The 20,825-nt window shown below is 42.1% G+C and overlaps 1 pseudogene; it reads right to left on the bottom strand.

Moving 5' to 3' along the window:
* Positions 1-18,278: 18,278 nt before the first annotated feature.
* LOC109213367 lies at positions 18,279-20,547 on the bottom strand (annotated as a pseudogene).
* Positions 20,548-20,825: the final 278 nt, after the last annotated feature.

Below are 20,825 nucleotides of genomic sequence, written 5' to 3'. Positions count from 1 at the left end.
CCTCTGAAGTCATCAGAATACCCTGCAAATCTCGCCCGCTTATGCTGGCCCCTATCCTGCTCCCTATCTGCCCTTTGCTGGCGCTTACAATCCTCTAGGGTCTGGGCATAAGCCTGAATACGGGAAATATCCATGCCCTCCACCAAGGACGCTGTCGTGCACTCATTTATCAGATGTGGTCCCAACCCGTTCACGAACAGATGCACCCTATCACTCATCTCTGCTACCATATGGGGAGCATACCTTGCTAAAGAATCAAACTGCATACTATACTCTCGCACACTCATATTACCTTTTCTAAGGTTCAAGAACTTATCAGCTCTAGCTCGTCGTATCTCAACTGGCAAGTAGTGACGAAGAAAGGCCTCAGAAAATTCCTTCCACACAGCTGGAAGAGCGTTCGGACCCCTGGATCTCTCCCAACTATCATACCAGAGAACCGCTAAATCCCGTAGCCGATAAGAAGCCAACTCTACTACCTCTGTATCACTAGTATGCATAAGCCGCAGTGTACGATGAACCTAATCAATAAAAGTCTGTGGGTCCTCCTTCGGATCTGATCCGGTAAACACAGGAGGGTCTAAATTAATAAAATCACGAACTCTCGTACTAACTGGTTTATCAGCAGCACCTGTATTCTGCCTCTGAGCCTGAGCAGCTACCAAGCTAGTCAATAACTACAAAGCACTCCGCATATCCTGGTCTGTAGTGCCAGACGGAGGAACTGGAGGTGCTGGGTTCCTCCTAATATCCTCTGGAGGAGACGGAGTAGATGAGGTATGAGACGGCATCTCACTCTGAGCCTCACTTTGGCCCGCTCTGGCTTGGGGCACCTGACTGGTACCCTCTCCCGCAGCTGTATCAAGCCGTCTACTAATTGTTTGCTTCCTAGTCGAAGGCATCGCTGAAAGAAAACAAGGTGAATATTAAAGATGAACACTTACGACTCAACTCTACGCACGATCTAGATTCAGGAAGAAGGTAACAACCCTAGATGTCATGTAGCCTCCTGATTATAAATGTGGCGCGCTACACATCCATAATCAAGACTCTACTAGACACGGCTCATAGACAATCCCTAGGACAGACTTGCTCTGATACCAAGTTTGTCACGACCCAAACTGGAGGGCCATGACTAGCACCCGGCCATACTTACCGAGCACCAACATACATTTTATCTAACCTTCTTTATTATCTTTTAGGGCTGACGAGATCAATATAAATGGTAGACATGGGTCATGGACAACCAACAATAAAATATGATGGCATGAACATACATAACATGGGATAACTAGAAAACCAAGAAACTATATATAAGGTACGAGCTACCACACTACCATGAGAGACTATACAACAAAAACCAGCCGACAAGGCCTACCAAACTATACATGAGTCGACACCTGTCTATGAGCCTCTAAAGGAACATAAGTGTTGCAACATAGCCGGAACAGGGCCCCGACATACCCATAATGTCTATAACAAAAATGCATACCAAGACCACGGCAAGTCCGAAGAAGGGATCTCGCCAATCACCGCTGAACTGGACAGCCTACTATGGTGGGGGAGCTGCGCCTGCCTGTCTATCAGGACCTGCAGCACGACATACAGCGTCCACAAAGAAAAGGGCGTCAGTACGAATAAAGTACTGAGTATGTAAGGCAGGGAACCATAAGTACGAACAGTAATGTAAGCAGGGATAGAGAATAAACAACCTGTAACATCTGGGTACCTCTAAGGGCTACTGACATGAAATGCGTGATACATATGTATATATACATAAACTTTTAAAACATACGCCTCTGTGGGCATCATCATCATCATATCGTACCCGGCCGTAATAGGCTCGGTAAAAAGTACCCGGCCGTAATAGGCTCGGTAAAAACGTACCCGGCCACGTGGAGCTCGGTAAAACCCAACTGATCAGTGGTTGCACAATAGGTGCCGTACCCGGCCGACTATAGCGCGGCTCGGTAGAGTAAAATAGATACATATATATAATGCATGCTCGACTCATGGACTCACGTTCTAAACCTTTCGGAGTGACGTAAGGTCGGTATCCTCTGTACACGTTATTAGGACTAACTCTTCACCATGAACCTTATAAGAATCAGGAAGTACCAATAACATTGATAACTTAAGAATAAGAGAAGCAACATCAACATCAATCGTTCCATAAGAGGGGAAACAATGTAAGTACTGCTAGCTTCTAAGAGTAGAGTATCTTTGGAAGCTCGTTCATTACATTATGTACAATCGGAGTCATGCAAAAGAAGGAAAGGGATAGCCTCACATACCTTGTATATGCTGTCCAAATCTCAAGCTATGCAATTTTCACGACTCCTTAGTCTACAATAAGAGAAACGATACTATAGTTACCATTCAAGCGTCATAACTATTATGTATCGACCACAACCTATTTTACGATGAAACGGACAGCACCTCCCCTATATATATGACTTCACACAATTCCAAACAATCATCAAACAGCCCAAACAACATCAATAATAATCATATTGAGCCTCCCAAAACAGTCCACGCACAACCAAATCACTTCATACATACGACAGCCACCGTAGTCATGTCAAACGACCCGGAAATGTTACGAGAACTACCAGCCCACAACCCTACATCTATATGGTGTTTCTTCACACCCTTCCTCCTCCAAAACACCACAAAACAGTAGTAAAACACGCAGCCCAACAGCAACACAAAACAATCCACAAAACAGTCCGCTACAAGTGAATAACTCGAACTCACGGCTTCCGATCACCGTCCCGTGAGTTCTTACATGTATAGAACGAATTACCATGAATTAACAGCAGAATAAATGTATGAAAGATAGCAGTAAACTCACCTTACTTGTTGGATAACTCAGCCCTTATCTTGGTTCTTCAAACTCTAGGGTTTACCCCCAATTTGAACTTGAAAGAGAGGGAAAATCAATTAGGGTTTGTGGATAATTTTTGGGAGGAAGTTTGCAGGGGTTTAGGTCTGGTTATTTGTGAAATATAATGAGGGATATATTGCAGGAGATAAGCCTTTTAATGGGCTCTTTGTCTGACCCGAAATTGCCTCTCTTTGGGCTATCATTTAACTAAGTAGGTGACCCACCTACTTGTCACCTAGCAGCTTGTGCAGTCTCGCAAAAATGTCTATATCTCTCTACTCCAATGTCGTATTGATAAAAGGTTTAATGCGTTGGAAACTAGACTCTTAGATCTTCAATTTGGTGGTTAGATCACCCTGTAATTCCAAGTATATTGGGAGAAAATTTTAATAACATTTGACCTAACGTTTAAGTAAAACTATGAACTTAAGTTGCAACAACTCTTGTCGACTTTTGTTTCATAACTCGTTTGACTTCAAGACTATGATACGGATATTTTATGATTCATATACCTTAAAATACGACCTCTTGAGAGTATTAAGCACCCCTAGGTTTACCCAAAAATACGGCTGACAACATCCTTGATTCATTTAACTTCTAATACTTGTTAACCACCCTTATACACCTTTGTATCATTTAAGACCAATAGGATTAATCTCTTATCATCTCAAAGATAATCTCTTCATGGATTTACGTCGACGACCTTATGGCATGAACTAACGTATGTGAATATGGGTTGTAACAAAGTAATTTTCTCAAAAGGCAAAATCTTTCTTCCAACAAAAGGTTTAGTAAAAATATCAACTAATTGGGCAGAAGTGCCAACAAAAGCTAATTCTATGTCACCCTTAAGAACATGATCTCTAATAAAATGAAGCTTAATGTCAATATGCTTTGCTCTAGAGTGATGCACAGGATTTTTTGAAAGACAAATTGCACTTGAATTATCACAAAAGATTTGTATAGGTTTAAAAGAAAGTTCATAGTCACCCAATTGATGAGACATCCATAGGAGTTGTGCAAAACATTGACCAATGGCAATATACTCAGCATCAGTAGTGGACAAGGCGACTGATACTTGCTTTTTACTGTTCCAGGATATTAAAGCCTTTCCTAGTAATTGACAAGTGCCACTCGTGCTTTTCCTGTCTTCCTTATCACCTGCTAAATCTGCATCTGAGAAACCTTCTAATTTAAACGAGTTAGAGCGAGGATACCATAATCCATGAGATACTGTGCCAATGAGATATCGAATAATTCTTTTACAGCAGTCAGATGTGACTCCTTGGGAGCCGACTGAAACCTGGCACATTTACAAACGCTGAACATTATATCTTGTCGACTTGCGGTCAGATACAGTAGTGATCCAATCATTCCTCTGTATTTGGTTTCATCAACTGGAGTACCCTGTTCATCCTTATCCAAATTTGTAGCCGGACTCATAGGCGTGCCAATTGATTTTGCATTGCTCATACCAAATTTCTGGATCAGCTCCTTTGTATATTTAGTCTGACAAATGAAGGTTCCTTCTTCGGTTTGTTGAATTTGAAGCCCATGAAAAAATGTGAGTTCACCCATCATGCTCATTTCGAACTCGCTTTGCATGAGGTTTGCAAATTCCTTGCACATAAGAGAGTTAGCACTACCAAAGATAATGTCATCAACATAAATTTGAATGATAAGATTACCTTCTGTTGATCGTTTAATGAATAGAGTAGTATCAATTTTACCTCTAGTAAACCCATGATCAACAAGGAAAGTACTTAACCTGTCATACCAGGCACGTGGAGCCTGTTTCAGTCCATATAGGGCCTTAGTAAGCTCGTACACATGATATGGGAATTTTGAGTCTTCAAAACCTGGAGGTTGTTTTACAAAAACTTCCTCTTCGATAAATCCATTAAGAAAAGCGCTTTTGACATCCATTTGAAACAACCTGAATCCTTTAAATGATGCGTAAGCTAGCAGGATTCGTATAGACTCCAGTCGAGCTACTGGGGCAAAGGTTTCATCATAGTCGACTCCTTCTTGTTGTGAATAGCCTTGAGCGACTAATCTAGCCGTGTTCCTTATGACTTGTCCCCCTTCGTTCAATTTATTTCTAAATACCCATTTTGTTCCGATGACAGATACATTATCTGGTCTGGGCATTAACTTCAAAACTTGATTCTTGCTGAATTGATCTAGTTCCTCTTGCATGGCTTTCAACCAGCTCGAATCCTTCAATGCTTCCTCTACCTTTTTGGGCTCTATTTGAGAGATCAGAGCAATATTTGCTTTCTTTTTGATGGCAGCCCTGGTTTTCATTCCTTCGTTTGGATCCCCTATAATATATTTCTGTGGATATTCAGGTTCGCTCCTCCATTCATTTAGTCGGACAGTGCTTGTAGTCGACTCTGTACGTTGATCAGGAGAGTTGTCGCTGATTTGTTCAGTCGACTCAATCATATCTGCGGGATTAGTTGACTCCTGTGATTTTTCTTTATCCTGAGCTTCTTGAGTTTGATCTTCGTCACCTGCATTAGTTCCTTTCTCGACCAAGGGATTATTTTCATCGAATATAACATGGGCAGATTCTTCTACACATAAAGTACGTTTATTAAAAACTCTAAATGATCTGCTATTTAATGAATAACCAAGAAAAATACCTTTGTCACTTCTTGGATCAAATTTTCCGAGATTATCCTTACCATTGTTATGAATGAAGCACTTACTTCCAAATGGATGAAAATAACTGATATTTGGACATTTACCATTCCAGAGTTCATAGGGAGTCTTTTTCAGAATAGGCCTTATGAGACATCGGTTGAGAATGTGACATGCAGTACTCACACCTTCAGCCCAGAAATGATTTTGGGAGTGAACGTTCTAACAACATGGTTCTTGCCATGTCCTGAAGAGTTCTGTTCTTTCTTTCCACAACTCCCTTTTGCTGTGGTGAGCGTGGAGCGGAGAAATTGGTAGTGTAGCCTTGATTGTCACAGAAGTCTTCAAATGCTTTACTTTCAAACTCGCCTCCATGATCACTTTGGATTTTTGAGATCACATAACCTTTTTCTCTTTCAATCCTTTTGCAAAAGACTTCATAATTTCTTAAGGCTTCATCTTTATGAGACAGGAAAATCACCCAGGTGAAACGTGAAAAGTCATCAACAATAACAAAAGCATATTTCTTGCCTCCTATGCTAGCAGTTCTAGTAGGTCCAAATAAATCCATATGAAGTAATTTCAATGGTTTTGAAGTAGACACCATGTCTTTATTTTTGAAAGAATTTCTAGTTTGCTTACCCATCTGACATGCATCACAAATATGAGTTCTAGAGAAATTCAGTTTGGGTAATCCAATAACTAAATCATGTTTGGATAATTTTTCAATCAAATACATGGTGGCATGACCTAGTCTTCTGTGCCACAACCAGGGATCATCAGATATAGAAGTTAGGCAAATGTGGCCATCTATATTTTCGAATCCATCAAGTATGTAAACATTTTCGTACCTTTTTCCAGGAAGAATTATTTTACCTGATTCGTCTACGATAGCACAACCTGTTCTCTTAAATTTTACCTCATATACTGAGTCACAGAGTTGACTTATGCTGAGAATATTGTAGTTTAGTCCATCAACAAGATATACTTCAGTAATGTCACAGTTGTTGTTAAAGGGAATAGTTCCAGTGCTAACTATTTTGCCTCTTGAATCATCTCCAAATTTGACGCTTCCTCCATCAATCTTTGTAACCTCCTTGAAAAGATTTTTGTCACCTGTCATGTGACTGGAACACGCACTATCTAGATACCATTTTCCTTTGCAGCTTACTCTGTGGTGTTCCTGCAATACAGAATTATCACTTTCTTTTAGGTACCCAAGCTTGCTTGGGTCCTGGTGAGTTAGTATTACTGGGTTCAGAATTTTTAGATTTCCAAACCCATCCAGACATAAGAAATTTACGAAAGTGACAACCAGAGTATTTATGCCCAATTTTATTACAGTAATGACATTTAGCCCCAGACCTGTTTTCAGGTCTTCCATAAGTGTTGGAACTAGCTATCATGAGATTAGCTGATTCCGTTCCAGTTGACTTGTAAGTCGACTGGTCCGACCGACTGGTCGATTTAGTCCTGATTGGTTCTTTTTCAGTTGACTTGAAAGTCGTCTGGTTTGACCTAACAGAACTGTGACTGGTGGATTTGCGCAAGCTGTTAAGCTGCATTTGCAATTCCTCAAACTCCTCTTGAAGTACATCTTTTTCAATTTCACATACTTCATGTTTCAGTTTCCAGTCTTTGATTTCCATAGTGAGTCTCTTAAGCTCATTCATCATTTTTTGAGACTCTTTTAAGGTGGAATCAAGAATGTCCTGCAATTCATTACATCTTTCACAGTCATAAGATCTTACCTCGCTAGTTTCTCCTCTTGCCATAAAACAGTTTTCATTGTCTGAATCATCTTCATCTGTCCAGCATCCTGAAGTTTTGTTAATCTCATTTTCTAGGATTGTCATGAAGCAGAGATTTGCTATTTCTTCATGGTCTGAGTCATCCTCATCGCTCCAGCTTCCAAATGATTTGTTCTTGTTGAATCTTCTAGAGATCTTCCTTTTCAGTTCTGGACACTCTGGTTGGATGTGTCCAAATTTTCCACATTCGTAGCATTTTCCATCGTTCTTATCTTGTTCGTTGTATTGCCTAGATCTCCTTGGTGGAAATCTTCCTTTCTTAGTATTTCTATATCTTCTCATCAGTCCATCCATGTTTCTAGACATCATAGCAATTTCTTCTTGTAGGGCTTCAGGATTATCAATTTCATTTTCAGTCGATTAAGTAGTGGTTTTGAATGCAACAATTTTCTTTTTCTCCTCTTGATTTGTCTTCATCAGGTGAGTTCTTTCGAAAGCAATGAGCTCTCCTCGTAGCTCATCATATGATAACTTGTTAAGATCTTGAGATTCCAGGGTGACAACTTTAGTCTTCCAAGTGGTTGGTAGACTTCTGAGAATTTTCCTAACCTGATCGCCACTGGTGTATGGTTTGCCAAAATCTTTCAAGTAATTGATTATCTTACTGAACCTGGCAAACATTTCTTCGATGGATTCTCCTTCCTTCATTGATAACAGTTCATAGTCGTGAACTAGCATATTGATGTGAGTTTCCTTTACCTTGCTGGTACCTTCATAGGTAACCTCAAGTTTGTCCCACATCTCTTTGGCTGTATCACAACTAGATATTTTCTCATATTCTTCACCACTTATTGCATTGTGAAGCAGATTTCTTGCCTTGTGATTTATTTGGACGGCTTCCAGTTGTTCCTTTGTGTATGAGTCTATATCATCCGGGTCAGCGAGTGGTGGAGTGCTGGCAGGCAGTGGGTAGTTTCCCTTCTTGATAACTCTCCATACCTTGACGTCGTATGCCTTTGTGAAGATTTCCATTCGGATTTTCCAGTGGGAGAAATGTTGTCCATTGAAGTAAGGTGACCTTACTTGTGAAGTTCCTTCCTGAAAGAGAGCTCCTATGATAACCTGATTTTCCATGATCTTTTTCTCACAAGTTGTTAAGCAGAAAACGAAAGTGTGAGCCTTGCTCTGATACCAATTGAAAGTACAAGAGGGGGGTAAATTGTCACTAATTGAAATTAATCGTTACTGAGTTGACTTAAAACTTTAGTAGTCGACTAAATATGGCAATCTTGCAGATATAACAGTTTGAGGTAATATGCAGAAAGTAAATGCAGAAATTAAAGACACCAGGAATTTTATACTGGTTCGGATTCAATGTGAATCCTAATCCAGTCCCCTTGGGTTGCAAGGGATTTCTCTTCAAGCAAATGAGTTTTCTTTCGAGTACAGATGTGATGTATATCGCTCAGATTCTCTAGCACTCGTTTGATACAATGCCTCACCAGTTGTATGCCCTCTTTCTATCCCTGACTTATTACACAGCAGATCTATGTAGGTTACTATGCTTGTTTGCAGTAGAATGAAGAGAGTTATTTTGGTTCGATCAAAGTATGCTAAGGATGATGTTGCACAGTACATTTATACAAAGATGAATGGTGAAGGCTCATCACCCAAAGGTTTTGATCCTTGGAAAGAATTGATTCTTTCCAAGAATAAGGAACTATCCAAGCTTCTCTTGAGATCTTTTCCTTCGGCAGACAATGGAATTAACAAGATTTCTCCTTGATTGTTGGACCTTCCAAACTTGACCACTGACAGGATCTTCTAGCCTTTATTATTCTCCCGTGATTTCGCCAATCACAGATCACTTCGAATCTTCACTTCGTTATGGCTGATTTGATTTCCCAGATTCACGGAGCTAATCCTGATTTGCTGATGTAGATTTGTAGCTTTCCTTGTACATCGTGCGTTCTATAGATGGCTTCCCTTGTGAGAGATTTCCTTCCTTGTTCGACACAGGCATTTCACTAGTTCTTCTTTACTTCTTTGAACTCCTGCACATGTATATTAATTGCATCATTAAAATATGATCTAACATTCCATTCCGAGGCCGTCTTCACACTACTCCGACTACGGTACAAATTCTAAAGCTTAAGCTCTCATTTAGGGACTAAGTGTCCCAAAACACTCTGAAACTCAAAATGAATCCTCCCAACAACTCACAATAGCAGAAACAAACACGGGGAATGCAATTAATAGGGGAACGGGGCGTTAATTCTTAAAATGACCGGCCGGGTCGTTACATCCTCCCCTCTTAAAACATTCGTTCGTCCTCGAACGAGCTTAGAGACATACCTAAAGTGGTGAAAAGATGAGGGTAATGGCTGCGCATATCCTCCTCGGTCTCCCAAGTCGCCTCCTCGACCGGCTGACCTCGCCACTGAACCTTCACTGATGCAATGTTCTTTGACCTCAGCTTTCGAACCTGCCTGTCCAATATCGCTACTGGCTCCTCGACATAGATAGATCCTTGTCCAACTGGACTGAACTCAAATCCAACACGTGCGATGGATCACCGTGATACCTCCGGAGCATCGAAACATGAAATACCGGATGAACTCCTGCCAAGCTGGGAGGTAAGGCAAGCTCATAAGCAACCTCCCCAACAAGCTGCAATATCTCAAAAGGCCCAATAAACCTCGGACTCAATTTCCCTTTCTTCCCAAATCTCAGAACGCCTTTCATAGGCGAAACCCGTAGCAAGACCCGTTCTCCAACCATATAGGAAACATCACGAACCTTCCGGTCCGCATAACTCTTCTGTCTGGACTGGGCTGTACGGAGCCTATCCTGAATCACCTTAACCTTCTCCAAAGCATCCTGTACCAAGTCTGTGCCCAATAATCTAGCCTTGCCCGGTTCGAAGCAACCCATCCAGGACCTACACCGCCTACCATACAAGGCCTCATACGGTGCCATCTGAATGCTGGATTGATAGATATTGTTGTAAGCAAACTCAGCCAGTGGCAAGAACTGATCCCAAGAACCTCCAAACTCCATCACACACGCACGGAGCATATCCTCAAGAATCTGAATAGTGCGCTCGGACTGTTTGTCCGTCTGGGGGATGAAATGCTGTGCTCAACTCTACCCGAGTACCCAACTCATGTTGTACGGCCCTCCAGAACCGTGATGTGAACTGAGTACCTCAATCTAAAATAATGGAAACTAGAATACCGTGCAGACGGACAATCTCCCGGATATAAATCTTCGCTAACCGCTCCGAAGAATAGGTGGTACACATAGGAATGAAATACGCGGACTTGGTCAGCCGATCCACAATCACCCAAATGGCATCGAACTTCCCCAAAGTCCGTGGGATCCCAACTACGAAGTCCATGGTGATCCGTTCCCACTTCCACTCCGGAATCTCTATCTGCTGAAGCAATCCACCCAGCCTCTGGTGCTCATACTTTACCTGCTGACAATTGAGGCACCAAGCTACAAACCCAACTATATCCTTCTTCATCTGCCTCCACCAATAGTGCTGTATAAAGTCCTGGTACATCTTCGTGGCACTCGGATGGATGGAATACCGCGAACTATGGGCCTCCTCTAGAATCAAGTCCCGAAGCCCATCAACATTGGGTACACAAAACTGACCCTGCATCCTCAATACCCCGTCATCACCAATGGTCACATCTCTGGCATCACCCTGCAGGACCTTATCCCTGAGGGCACGCAAATGAGGGTTATCAAACTGACGCTCCCGGATACGATCAAACAAGGAAGACCGAGAAACCACACAAGCAAGGACCCGACTAGGCTCCGAAAGATTCAATCTCACAAACTGGCTGGCTAAGGCCTGAACATCCATCGCCATGGGCCTTTCCGCTGCTGGTAGATGAGCCAAACTCCCCAAACTCTCCGCCCGGCGACTCAAAGCATCGGCCACCACATTGGCCTTGCCCGAGTGATACAAGATAGTGATGTCATAGTCCATCAGCAGCTCTAACCACCTCCTCTGGCGCAAATTAAGGTCCTTCTGCTTGAACAAATGCTGCAAACTCCGGTGATCAGTATAAATCTCACAAGGCACACCGTACAAATAATGACGCCAGATCTTCAAGGCGTGAACAATAGCAGCTAACTCAAGATCATGGACAGGATAATTCTTCTCATGCACTTTCAAATGGCTAGACCCGTAGGCAATCACCCTACCGTCCTGCATCAATACCGCTCCAAGGTCAATCCTCGAGGCATCACAATAGATAGTATAAGACCCCGAACATGTAGGAAATATCAAAACTGGGCTGTAGTCAAAGCCGTCATGAGCTTCTGAAAGCTCTCCTCGCACTCTTCCGTCCACTGGAATGGAGCACCCTTCTGGGTCAGTCTGGTAATAGGTGGTGCAATGGATGAAAATCCCTCAACAAATCGATGGTAATAACACGCCAAGCCAAGAAAACTACGGATCTCTGTAGCTGAGGATGGTCTGGGCCGACTTTGCACTGCTTCCACTTTCTTCGGATCCACCTTTATCCCCTCACTAGATACCACGTGACCCAAGAATGCCACGGAATCCAACCAAAAATCACATTTCAAGAACTTACCATATAACTTCTTCTCCCTCGAAGTCTGAAGCACTGTCCTCAGGTGCTGCTCATGATCTTCCCGACTCCGGGAGTATACCAGAATGTCATCAATAAAGACAATGACGAATAAGTCAAGATATGGTCGGAATACACTATGCATCAATTGCATGAAGGCTGCTGGGGCATTGTTCAGCCCAAATGACATAACAATGAACTCGTAATGACCATACCGAGTCCTGAAGGCAGTCTTCGGGATATCTGGCTCCTGAATCTTCAACTGACGATAGCCTGAACGCAAGTCAATCTTAGAAAACACACGAGCACCCTATAACTGATCAAACATGTCATCAATACGAGGCAAAGGATAACGGTTCTTCACTGTAACCTTGTTCAACTAGCGATAATCAATACACAAACGCATAGAACCATCCTTCTTCTTCACAAACAAGATAGGAGCACCCCAAGGTGATACACTGGGCTGAATGAAACCCTTATCGAGCAACTCCTGTAACTGCTCCTTCAACTCCTTCAGCTCAGGAGGAGCCATACAGTACGGAGGAATAGAAATGGGCTGAGTGCCCGGCAACATATCTATGCCAAAATCAATATCTCTATCGGGCGGCATGCCCAGAAGATTAGCTGAAAACACTTCAGAGAAATGTCGTACTACTGGGACTGAATCAACTGTAGGGGTATCAACACCGACATCTCTCACATAAGCTAGATACGCGTCACACCCCTTCTCAACCATACGCTGAGCCTTAAGGAATGAAATAACTCTACTGGCAGTGTGATCTAAGGTACCCCTCCACTCTACTCGCGGTACACCTGGCATAGCCAACATCATGATTTTCGCGTGACAATCAAGAATAGCATAATGGGGCGACAACCAGTGTATGCCCAGAATAACATCAAAGTCTACCATGCTAAGCAATAACAAATCGGCTCTGGTCTCAAATCCACTAAGAGCAATCAAACACGACCGATAAAAGCGGTTCACAATAAGAGAATCTCCAACAGGAGTAGAAACATAAACAGGAGAACTCAAAGAATCCCAAGATACGCCTAAATGCGGGGCAAAATAAGAGGACACATAAGAATAAGTGGAGCCTGGATCGAATAAAACCGGTGCATCTCTATGACAGACCAGGATAATACCTGTGATGACAGAATCGGAGGCGACAACCTCAGTACGGGCAGGAAGGGCATAGTATCTGGCCTAGCCTCCCCCTCTAGGGCGACCTCTACCTCCCCGACCTCCACCTCTATCTGGCTGAGCAGGTAGGGTAGCAACTGGTGCTGTGATCATAGCCTGAGAACTCTGTGGGGCGCGCTGTGGCTGAGAAGTCTCTGGAGGTGCACCCCTCCCAAGTCTAGGGCAATCCCTCACCACATGGCGTGTGTCACCACACTCAAAACAATCTCTGGGAGGAGGTGGTGGTTGTGACTGGCTCAGGCCAGGTCTGTTAGACTGACCACTAAAAGCACCTCGTGTAGGAGGCGCACTAGATACTGGAGGTGCATAATAAGGCTCCTGAGGTCTAGGAGGAGCTGGAATACCACTGGCTGCTGGAAGAGCTGAATGAACGGGGCGACTCGTATAACCCCTACCATGACGAACTGCAGCTGGGGGACGGGCACCAGAATAATGGCCCGACTATCGAGGACTCTTGGCCTCCCTCTCCTCTCTGTCCCGAGCATGCATACCCTCTACTCTCCTAGCGATGCTCACCACCTGCTGATAAGAAATATCTATCTCTAACTCCCGAGCCATACTAGACCTGATACTGGGAATGAGCCCCTCAATTAACCGGCGAACCTCTCACGAACAGTAGAAACGAAAGCTGGTGCATGTCTAGCCAAGTTAGTGAAACGGACAGCATACTCCGAGACAGCATAGTACCCTGGCAAATTCTCAAACTTTGCACGCCATGCATCCCTGAGGCTCTGAGGAACATACTCCCTAAGGAACATATCTGAAAACTGAGTCCGAGTCAGGGAAGCTGCCTCGTCCGGACTGTCTAACTCATAAGCACGCCACCACTGATAGGCGGCTCCTCGAAGCTGGAAGGTAGTGAAGGAAACCCCACTCGATCCTGATATACCCATGGTACGAAGGATACGGTAGCACTCCTCTAGAAATCCCAGAGCATCATCTGATGCTAGTCCACTAAATATAGGAGGCCGATACTTCTTGAACCTCTCAAGCCTCTTCTGCTCCTCCTCTGAAGCTACTGCCCTCTCCTCGGGCTGAGCTAGGGCTACAGGTTGTGCCGGTATAATCTCTGGGACCTTCTTAACATGTACTCGCTGCTCAGGAGTGCGGACGGTGGGAGTCTGTGCTCCTCGCCAGGCCTGGGATGTGGCTGCATCAAGGGGAAGCAACCCTGCCTGAGCTAGAGTGGTGTACATACTCATAAACTGCGCAAGTGTCTCCTGGAGAGCTGGAGTAGTAGTAGCAGTAGGCGTGTCAGGCGCCTGGGCTCCAGCTGGAACTGCTGGTGGCTCCTCGGTAGCAGCTCGCGCGGGTGCTTTGGCTGCACCGCGTGCGTGTCCTCGGCCTCTACCCCGGCCCCGACCTCTAATGGCTCTCGCGGGGGTGCGGGTGTCTGGTCACCTCCAGTAGCACGTGTCCTCACCATCTGTGAGAGAATAGAAGACAGAAGTTTGGAATTTCGATGTCAAAAATCTCGCACGACAAGGAATTCAAATGAAGTGGAATTTTCTTAACAGTTACATAGCCTTTCGTAGATAAGTGCAGACGTCTCCGTACCGATCCACGAGACTCTAATAAACCGGCTTTGATCATGACTCCTATGAACCTAGAGCTCTGATACAAACTTGTCACGACCCAAGTTCGCCCTCCGTGAACATGTCGTGACGGCACCTAGTCCCTACGACTAGGTAAGCCTAACAATTTCGGAAAAAGAAACAATGCGTAAAAACTAATAAAAATAGAACAAATATAAAAGTGTTTAAGATGCCGCCCGGCATATACAATACAAGATCTCAAAATCGAACAACTCCCAAAACCCGGAATCCCATAAATCACAAGCTATGAATACGACAAAATGCTCTAACTCCGAAATGTCTAAATCAAAAGAAAAGATAGAAGGGCTATCACTACAAGAGAGAATGGAAAGGGACTCCTCGGTCTGCGGACGCGGCAGATATACCTCGAAGTCTCTGGAGAATCGCCTCGCCTCAAGGGTAGTAGGGCTGAGTCGAAGTACCTGGATCTCCACATGAAAAACATGTGCAGGAAAGGGCATGAGTACACCACAGCGGTACCCTGTAAGTGCCAAGCCTAACCTCGGTCGAGTAGTGACGAGGAAGGTCAGGGCCCTACCGGTCATATACAATAATATATAAGGAAAAGAAGCAGTATTAAAGTAACACAAGGTAATAAGAGTAAACAGAGACAAAATAATCACAGAAGCAATACAGCTCAACACAGAGATAACAACCGGGGATCTCCCAGGATACCGTCCTGTAGTCCCAAATATAAATATCCAGTGGATCTCTCGGGTGTCGTCCCGTAGTCCAACTCATAACGCACAGGGAATCTCCTAGAATACCACATCCGTAGTCCCAAATGTAAATACTCAGTACTGAGGGAATCTACCGGGTGCAGTCCCGTAGTTCCAATGTAAATATACAGGGGGATCTCCTGGAATACCACATCCGTAATCCCAAATAAACAAGCAAGGGGGATCTCCCGGGATATTGCCCGTAGTCCCAAAGTAAACACACAGCAACAACACGAAGAATATTCAATTCAACCAAATTTATACCAAGGTAAAACAGGTATTTCTAGCCTAGCATGCTGCACAGAATTCAAATAAGGCAGTTTGAGCAAGTAAAGCAGTTAAGTCACTTAGACATGCTTTCCTAAGCTAACAGTAGGCTTAAATTGCAATTAGTAAAAACAGGGAAGAAAACGCAATTATGGTTACTTAATGAAAACAGGATTTTCAACAATTAGCACATGTACGCACTCGTCACCTCACGTACAAGGCATTTCATATATCACAGTACCAATTCCTAAGGGGAGTTCTCCCACACAAGGTTAGGCAAGCCACTTACCTCGAACCAGCTCAATCAACTCAATACCACGTTCTTGCCACGAGTATCCGACTCCAAATGGCCCAAATCTATTCAAGGTAATTGCATAATATAAATATACTTTAAGTAACTAATTCAACTAATTAATTCGAAGCTAATACGCGAAATTAGGAAAACCGCCCAAAAAGCCTCCCGGGCCCACGTCTCAGAATCGGGTAAAATTTACAAATTAGGAATTCTCACACTCTTATGAGTTCATATATACAAAAATTACTCCAATCTGACATCAAAATCTTGATCAAAACTCCAAAATTAGGCTAAAAAACTTTTCCAATTTTTCTCCAAATTTTCACCCCAAATTCGAATTTAAAGGATGAATTTAAGCATAGATTTGTGGAAATTAATCAAAACCAAGTAAGAATTACTTACCCAAAACACCCAGGTGAAAATCTCGCCTAAAATTGTCAATCCCGAGCTCCCAAATCAATTTCTAAGGTTTTGAGACTAAACCCTCGTTTCTGCCTTTTTTCTGACCAGTGGAACCGCATCTGCGGCTCTGGGACCGCACCTGCGGTCCCGCTTCTGCGTAGACAAAGTCGCACCTGCGACTTTAGTTAAACAGAAATTTCCGCACCTGCGACCTACATTCCGCAGACGCGGTGCTGCTTCTGCGGTGCCTGGGCCGCATCTGCGGCCAAATCTAATTCCGCCTAAGACCGCATCTACGACTAGCCACACATTTCTGCGGGCCCGCACTGCGGTCCCCAATCCGCAGGTGCAGTTATGACAGCACTTCAGCACCTGAAGCTGCTTCCAAATCTCCCAATTTCTTCCGTCAACCTTCCGAAATCATCCCGAGGCCCCCGGGACCTCAACCAAAAATATGAACAAGTCATATGCCACTATTCAAGCTTGTACCAATCCTCGGAACACTCAAAACAACGCCGGAATACCAAATCACCCTCGGATTCATGCCTAAGGATTCCAAAACTTCAAATTTCCGCTTTTGATCAAAAAGTCTATCAAACCTCATCCGAATTACCTGAAATTTTGCACACACGTCCCAAATGACACAACGGGCCTGCTCCAACTTCCGGAATTCCATTCCGGCCCCGATATCAAAATCTCACTATCGAACCGGAAACTTCAAAAATTCGACTTTCGGCATTTCAAGCCTAATTAAGCTACGGACCTCCAAAACATAATCCGAACACGCCCCAAACCCGAAATCACCCAACGGAGCTAACGAAATTCCATTCCGAGACCGTCTTCACACTGCTCCGACTACGGTCCAAATTCTAAAGCTTAAGCTCTCATTTAGGGATTAAGTGTCCCAAAACACTCCGAAACTCAAAACGAATCCTCCCAACAACTCACAATAGCAGAAACAAACACGGGGAATGCAGTTAATAGGGGAACGGGGCGTTAATTCTTAAAACGACCGGCCGGGTCATTTCAATTGAGCTTGACATGATTTACCTGTTTGGGCTTTAACTGTTGAACTTGGAAGCATCCCTGCATTTCTGTACTTTAATTCTGTAATTGAACCGTACCTGTGAAGCTCGTTACTACTTTCAACCCAATAGTTTACTTCTTACTTACTGAGTTGGTTGTACTCACGCTACACTTTGCACTTTATGTGCAGATTTAGGTATTTTCAGACACGGTGATTGCTAATTCTCAGAGTTTACTGTCATTCGAAGATATTCGAGGTAGCCGCCCTGACGTCCGCAGACCTTGACTCTCCTCCCTTATCCCTCAGTCATATTTATTCAGTTTCAGTTTTCTTAGACAGTATTTTAGACTTATGCTATATAGATGCTCATGTACTCAGTGACACCCTGATTTTGGGAAACTTATGTATCGAGTGTGGCAGTTTTATTCAGTTTATGAGATTTCTTATTTATTTAAAACCTGTTTTAATATATTCTAAATTTGAAAGTGTTTAAGTTGTCGGCTTTTCTAGTAACATGATAGGTGCCATCACGACATGTTGAGTTTTGGGTCGTGACAAAAACAGCTGCTAGATATTCAAAGCCAAATATCGATACCTCATAAGCCAGACAATAATCTAAGATCAATAAAAATTTGGGATAAGAAACCATTTATTCTCACTTGCATATAAAACACAATAGCCGTTAAAAAAATTACAAAATGGAGTCAATCTTTCATCCTCTCCTTAGACCATGACATGAAAAGGCCAGTTAGTTACAAAATGTAAATGTTAAAGCGGATACACTCAAAACACATAAAAACAAAAAAAGATCAAAACATGAAATGAAATTGTAAAAGCTTGAGACTTGACGGTCAATTTTGAAAAGGGAACCAATAAAATTAGCATTTTGGGAGATCAGAAGGAGGAGGAAGGATTTTTTGATTGGAATAAAGCTTTCCATCTAAGACAAGCCATGCCATCTTCAATCCCCAACTTGTATGCACTTCCAAGTGACAATGCATGAACGAAACACCTATATTCAAATGTATAAATTCTTGAGTCTTAACTATACATATTATAACTTGATCAAAATATTATCAAATGAAAACTTAGTATAAAATATCACTTGTGATTTAATCTACCAACCTGGATTATCAGCTAAAAATCGAATAGCGACCCATCCACCAGATGGCACACCTACGGTGTTCCTCTCAATAGGGTCAATGAGATTGAAGTTAGCAGGATCCTTACTAGGGTCAAAATTACCAAAACCTTAACCAACAACAAAGAAATTGAAGCCATGAAGATGAAGAGGATGGCTTTCAGCACCAAGAATACTTGTATCTTGCATGATTAACTCAACATTTGTATTAAAAGGAAGTACCAAAACTTTAGTACCATTGTTAACCATTGTGTTATTTGGAGGATTTCCGGTATAATTGAACCAATGCAAAGGATTAATAGGAAAATAAGGGCTGTAAACACCATTTGATTGTACAATGAAATGAGATTGGAGTAGTGCAGTTGTAGGTTGTACAAATGATATATTATTAATCGACGCTGCAAATTTGGTTGTATTAGTAGGACCTTGACAAGTTTAATTTTTGTCACAAGGAGTTGTGCCAAGGCCTACTGTGAAAAAGAAATGTTTGTCAATATTTTAAGGGACCTTAGCAGGAAATTGAGAATTTGCCAAACTATGGAGTTTCTTACTAAAATTGGTAGCAAAGGAAGTGTCATCTAGCAGTCATGAGAAAAGTGGCACTAGGGTATTCAGATTTGGTTTTTAGAAGAACATTTGTGGTCTGTCCTGGTGTTATAAGTATTGTGTCAGTCTCAAAAGGTTTAATGTATACTGCATCAGCATCTACTACTGTGAGAGTATGATTTGCAATTCTAAAGAAAAGCTCGTCATTGAGTGCAGCATTGATCATACGGAGAAGATATGTTTTTCCTGACTTAACCTTTAGTTTGAATGTATCTGCCACATACCATTTATAGAGCATAAGTCAGAATAGTGGAAAATAGTAGTAATAAAAAGTTCGACTACTATACAATGGTACATGTCACTTAAAAGTCAATTATAGGTATCTTTCTATAATAAGCAGAGATTCATAACCTAGAAAATATAGTGAATAATGACTTGTTATAACCTGCAAAAAGTACAAACAATATGATGGTTGAACAAGAAAATTAGACGTTAAAATTACCTTTTGCAGAGCAGTTGTACAAAAGCCCGGGAAGGCCATTGATGGTGTAAGCATCAGAGACATTTGGACCTCCACCAATTTGTAAAGCTTGGCTAATGATGGCTTCAGGATCAGCATTGAACCATTCTCCTGAACATCGAGAAATTAATTTTCGTAACTAATATTAGGAATAATTGTAGACGGAGTAATTTTGCATCATAAAATTTAATTTGATTTTATATGTGTAGATGTTTAATTGAGTACCTAAGATGATTGGAACTTCCTTGAATGGTTTGACAAAAGGGTAGGATCCATTTTTCTTTGGAAGGATAATTAGAGGGCCATAAAGAGTAGATCTTAGCCATGAAATATGAGCATGCCACAACAAAGTCCCTCCTTGACCAACAATTGTCTAATTGTATACATAACTTTGGCCATGAAATAGTACTGTAAAAGAACTTTTATACTACTAATTAATTAGGCCACATAAAAGATAATTATAGGTAGTTATTCTTAACAAGTGAGATCAGTGACTTAAAAAATAAGACAGGTGATATGTTGCTACAGACGGATTGTATAAATTAAGTTTAATCTATGTAGTAAGGAAGCAAATGTAGTAGAATCTAATTAAGGCCCAAAGATTATACCAATGAATGGAAATGTTGTTAGGAACAAGGTCATTGACTTTTATAAGGAGACGATCACCCTCCCTTGTCACAATACGAGGCCCTGGGAATTTTCCATTGACTGTCACTATACTTTTAGTACGGCACAATCTAGTGACATTTGCCATTGTAATCTACATTAAAGATTCAAATTTAAAAAGAAAAAATATTAGGAAAAGTAAGAAAAATATGAACATTTGGTGTAAGATAAGTAGAATGGACTTTTAATATCATACATTGAACTCATAGTGTCTGGTGATGGCTTGTGCAGGCAGAGGCAGGAGACACAATGCCAGAAAAGCAATAATGAACATGCCTTAGGAACATTGTCTGGTGATAGCTACTGCATGTGCATGGGGTTGTAATTTCTTTTGCACTGTTTTAATTTTCCTCTTTGTGAAATTTATCGTCTACGGTTTTAGTGCAATTTTTTACCCTTCTCTAATATTTTGCAAAGTACTCCTTCGTCTCAATTCAAATTGATACAGTTCGGATTTCAAAAGTCAAAGTCTTGAGTTCTGATCGCGAATTCAGATACAAAATTTTTAAGTTTTTTAATTTTTCTTTTAAATATTTAAAAATTACATAAAAA

This window comes from Nicotiana attenuata, unplaced genomic scaffold (assembly GCF_001879085.1).
Source record: "Nicotiana attenuata strain UT unplaced genomic scaffold, NIATTr2, whole genome shotgun sequence".
NCBI lineage: Eukaryota > Viridiplantae > Streptophyta > Magnoliopsida > Solanales > Solanaceae > Nicotiana > Nicotiana attenuata.
Note: the sequence above shows the minus strand (reverse complement) of the source record. Positions and strands in the feature narration are given on the sequence as shown.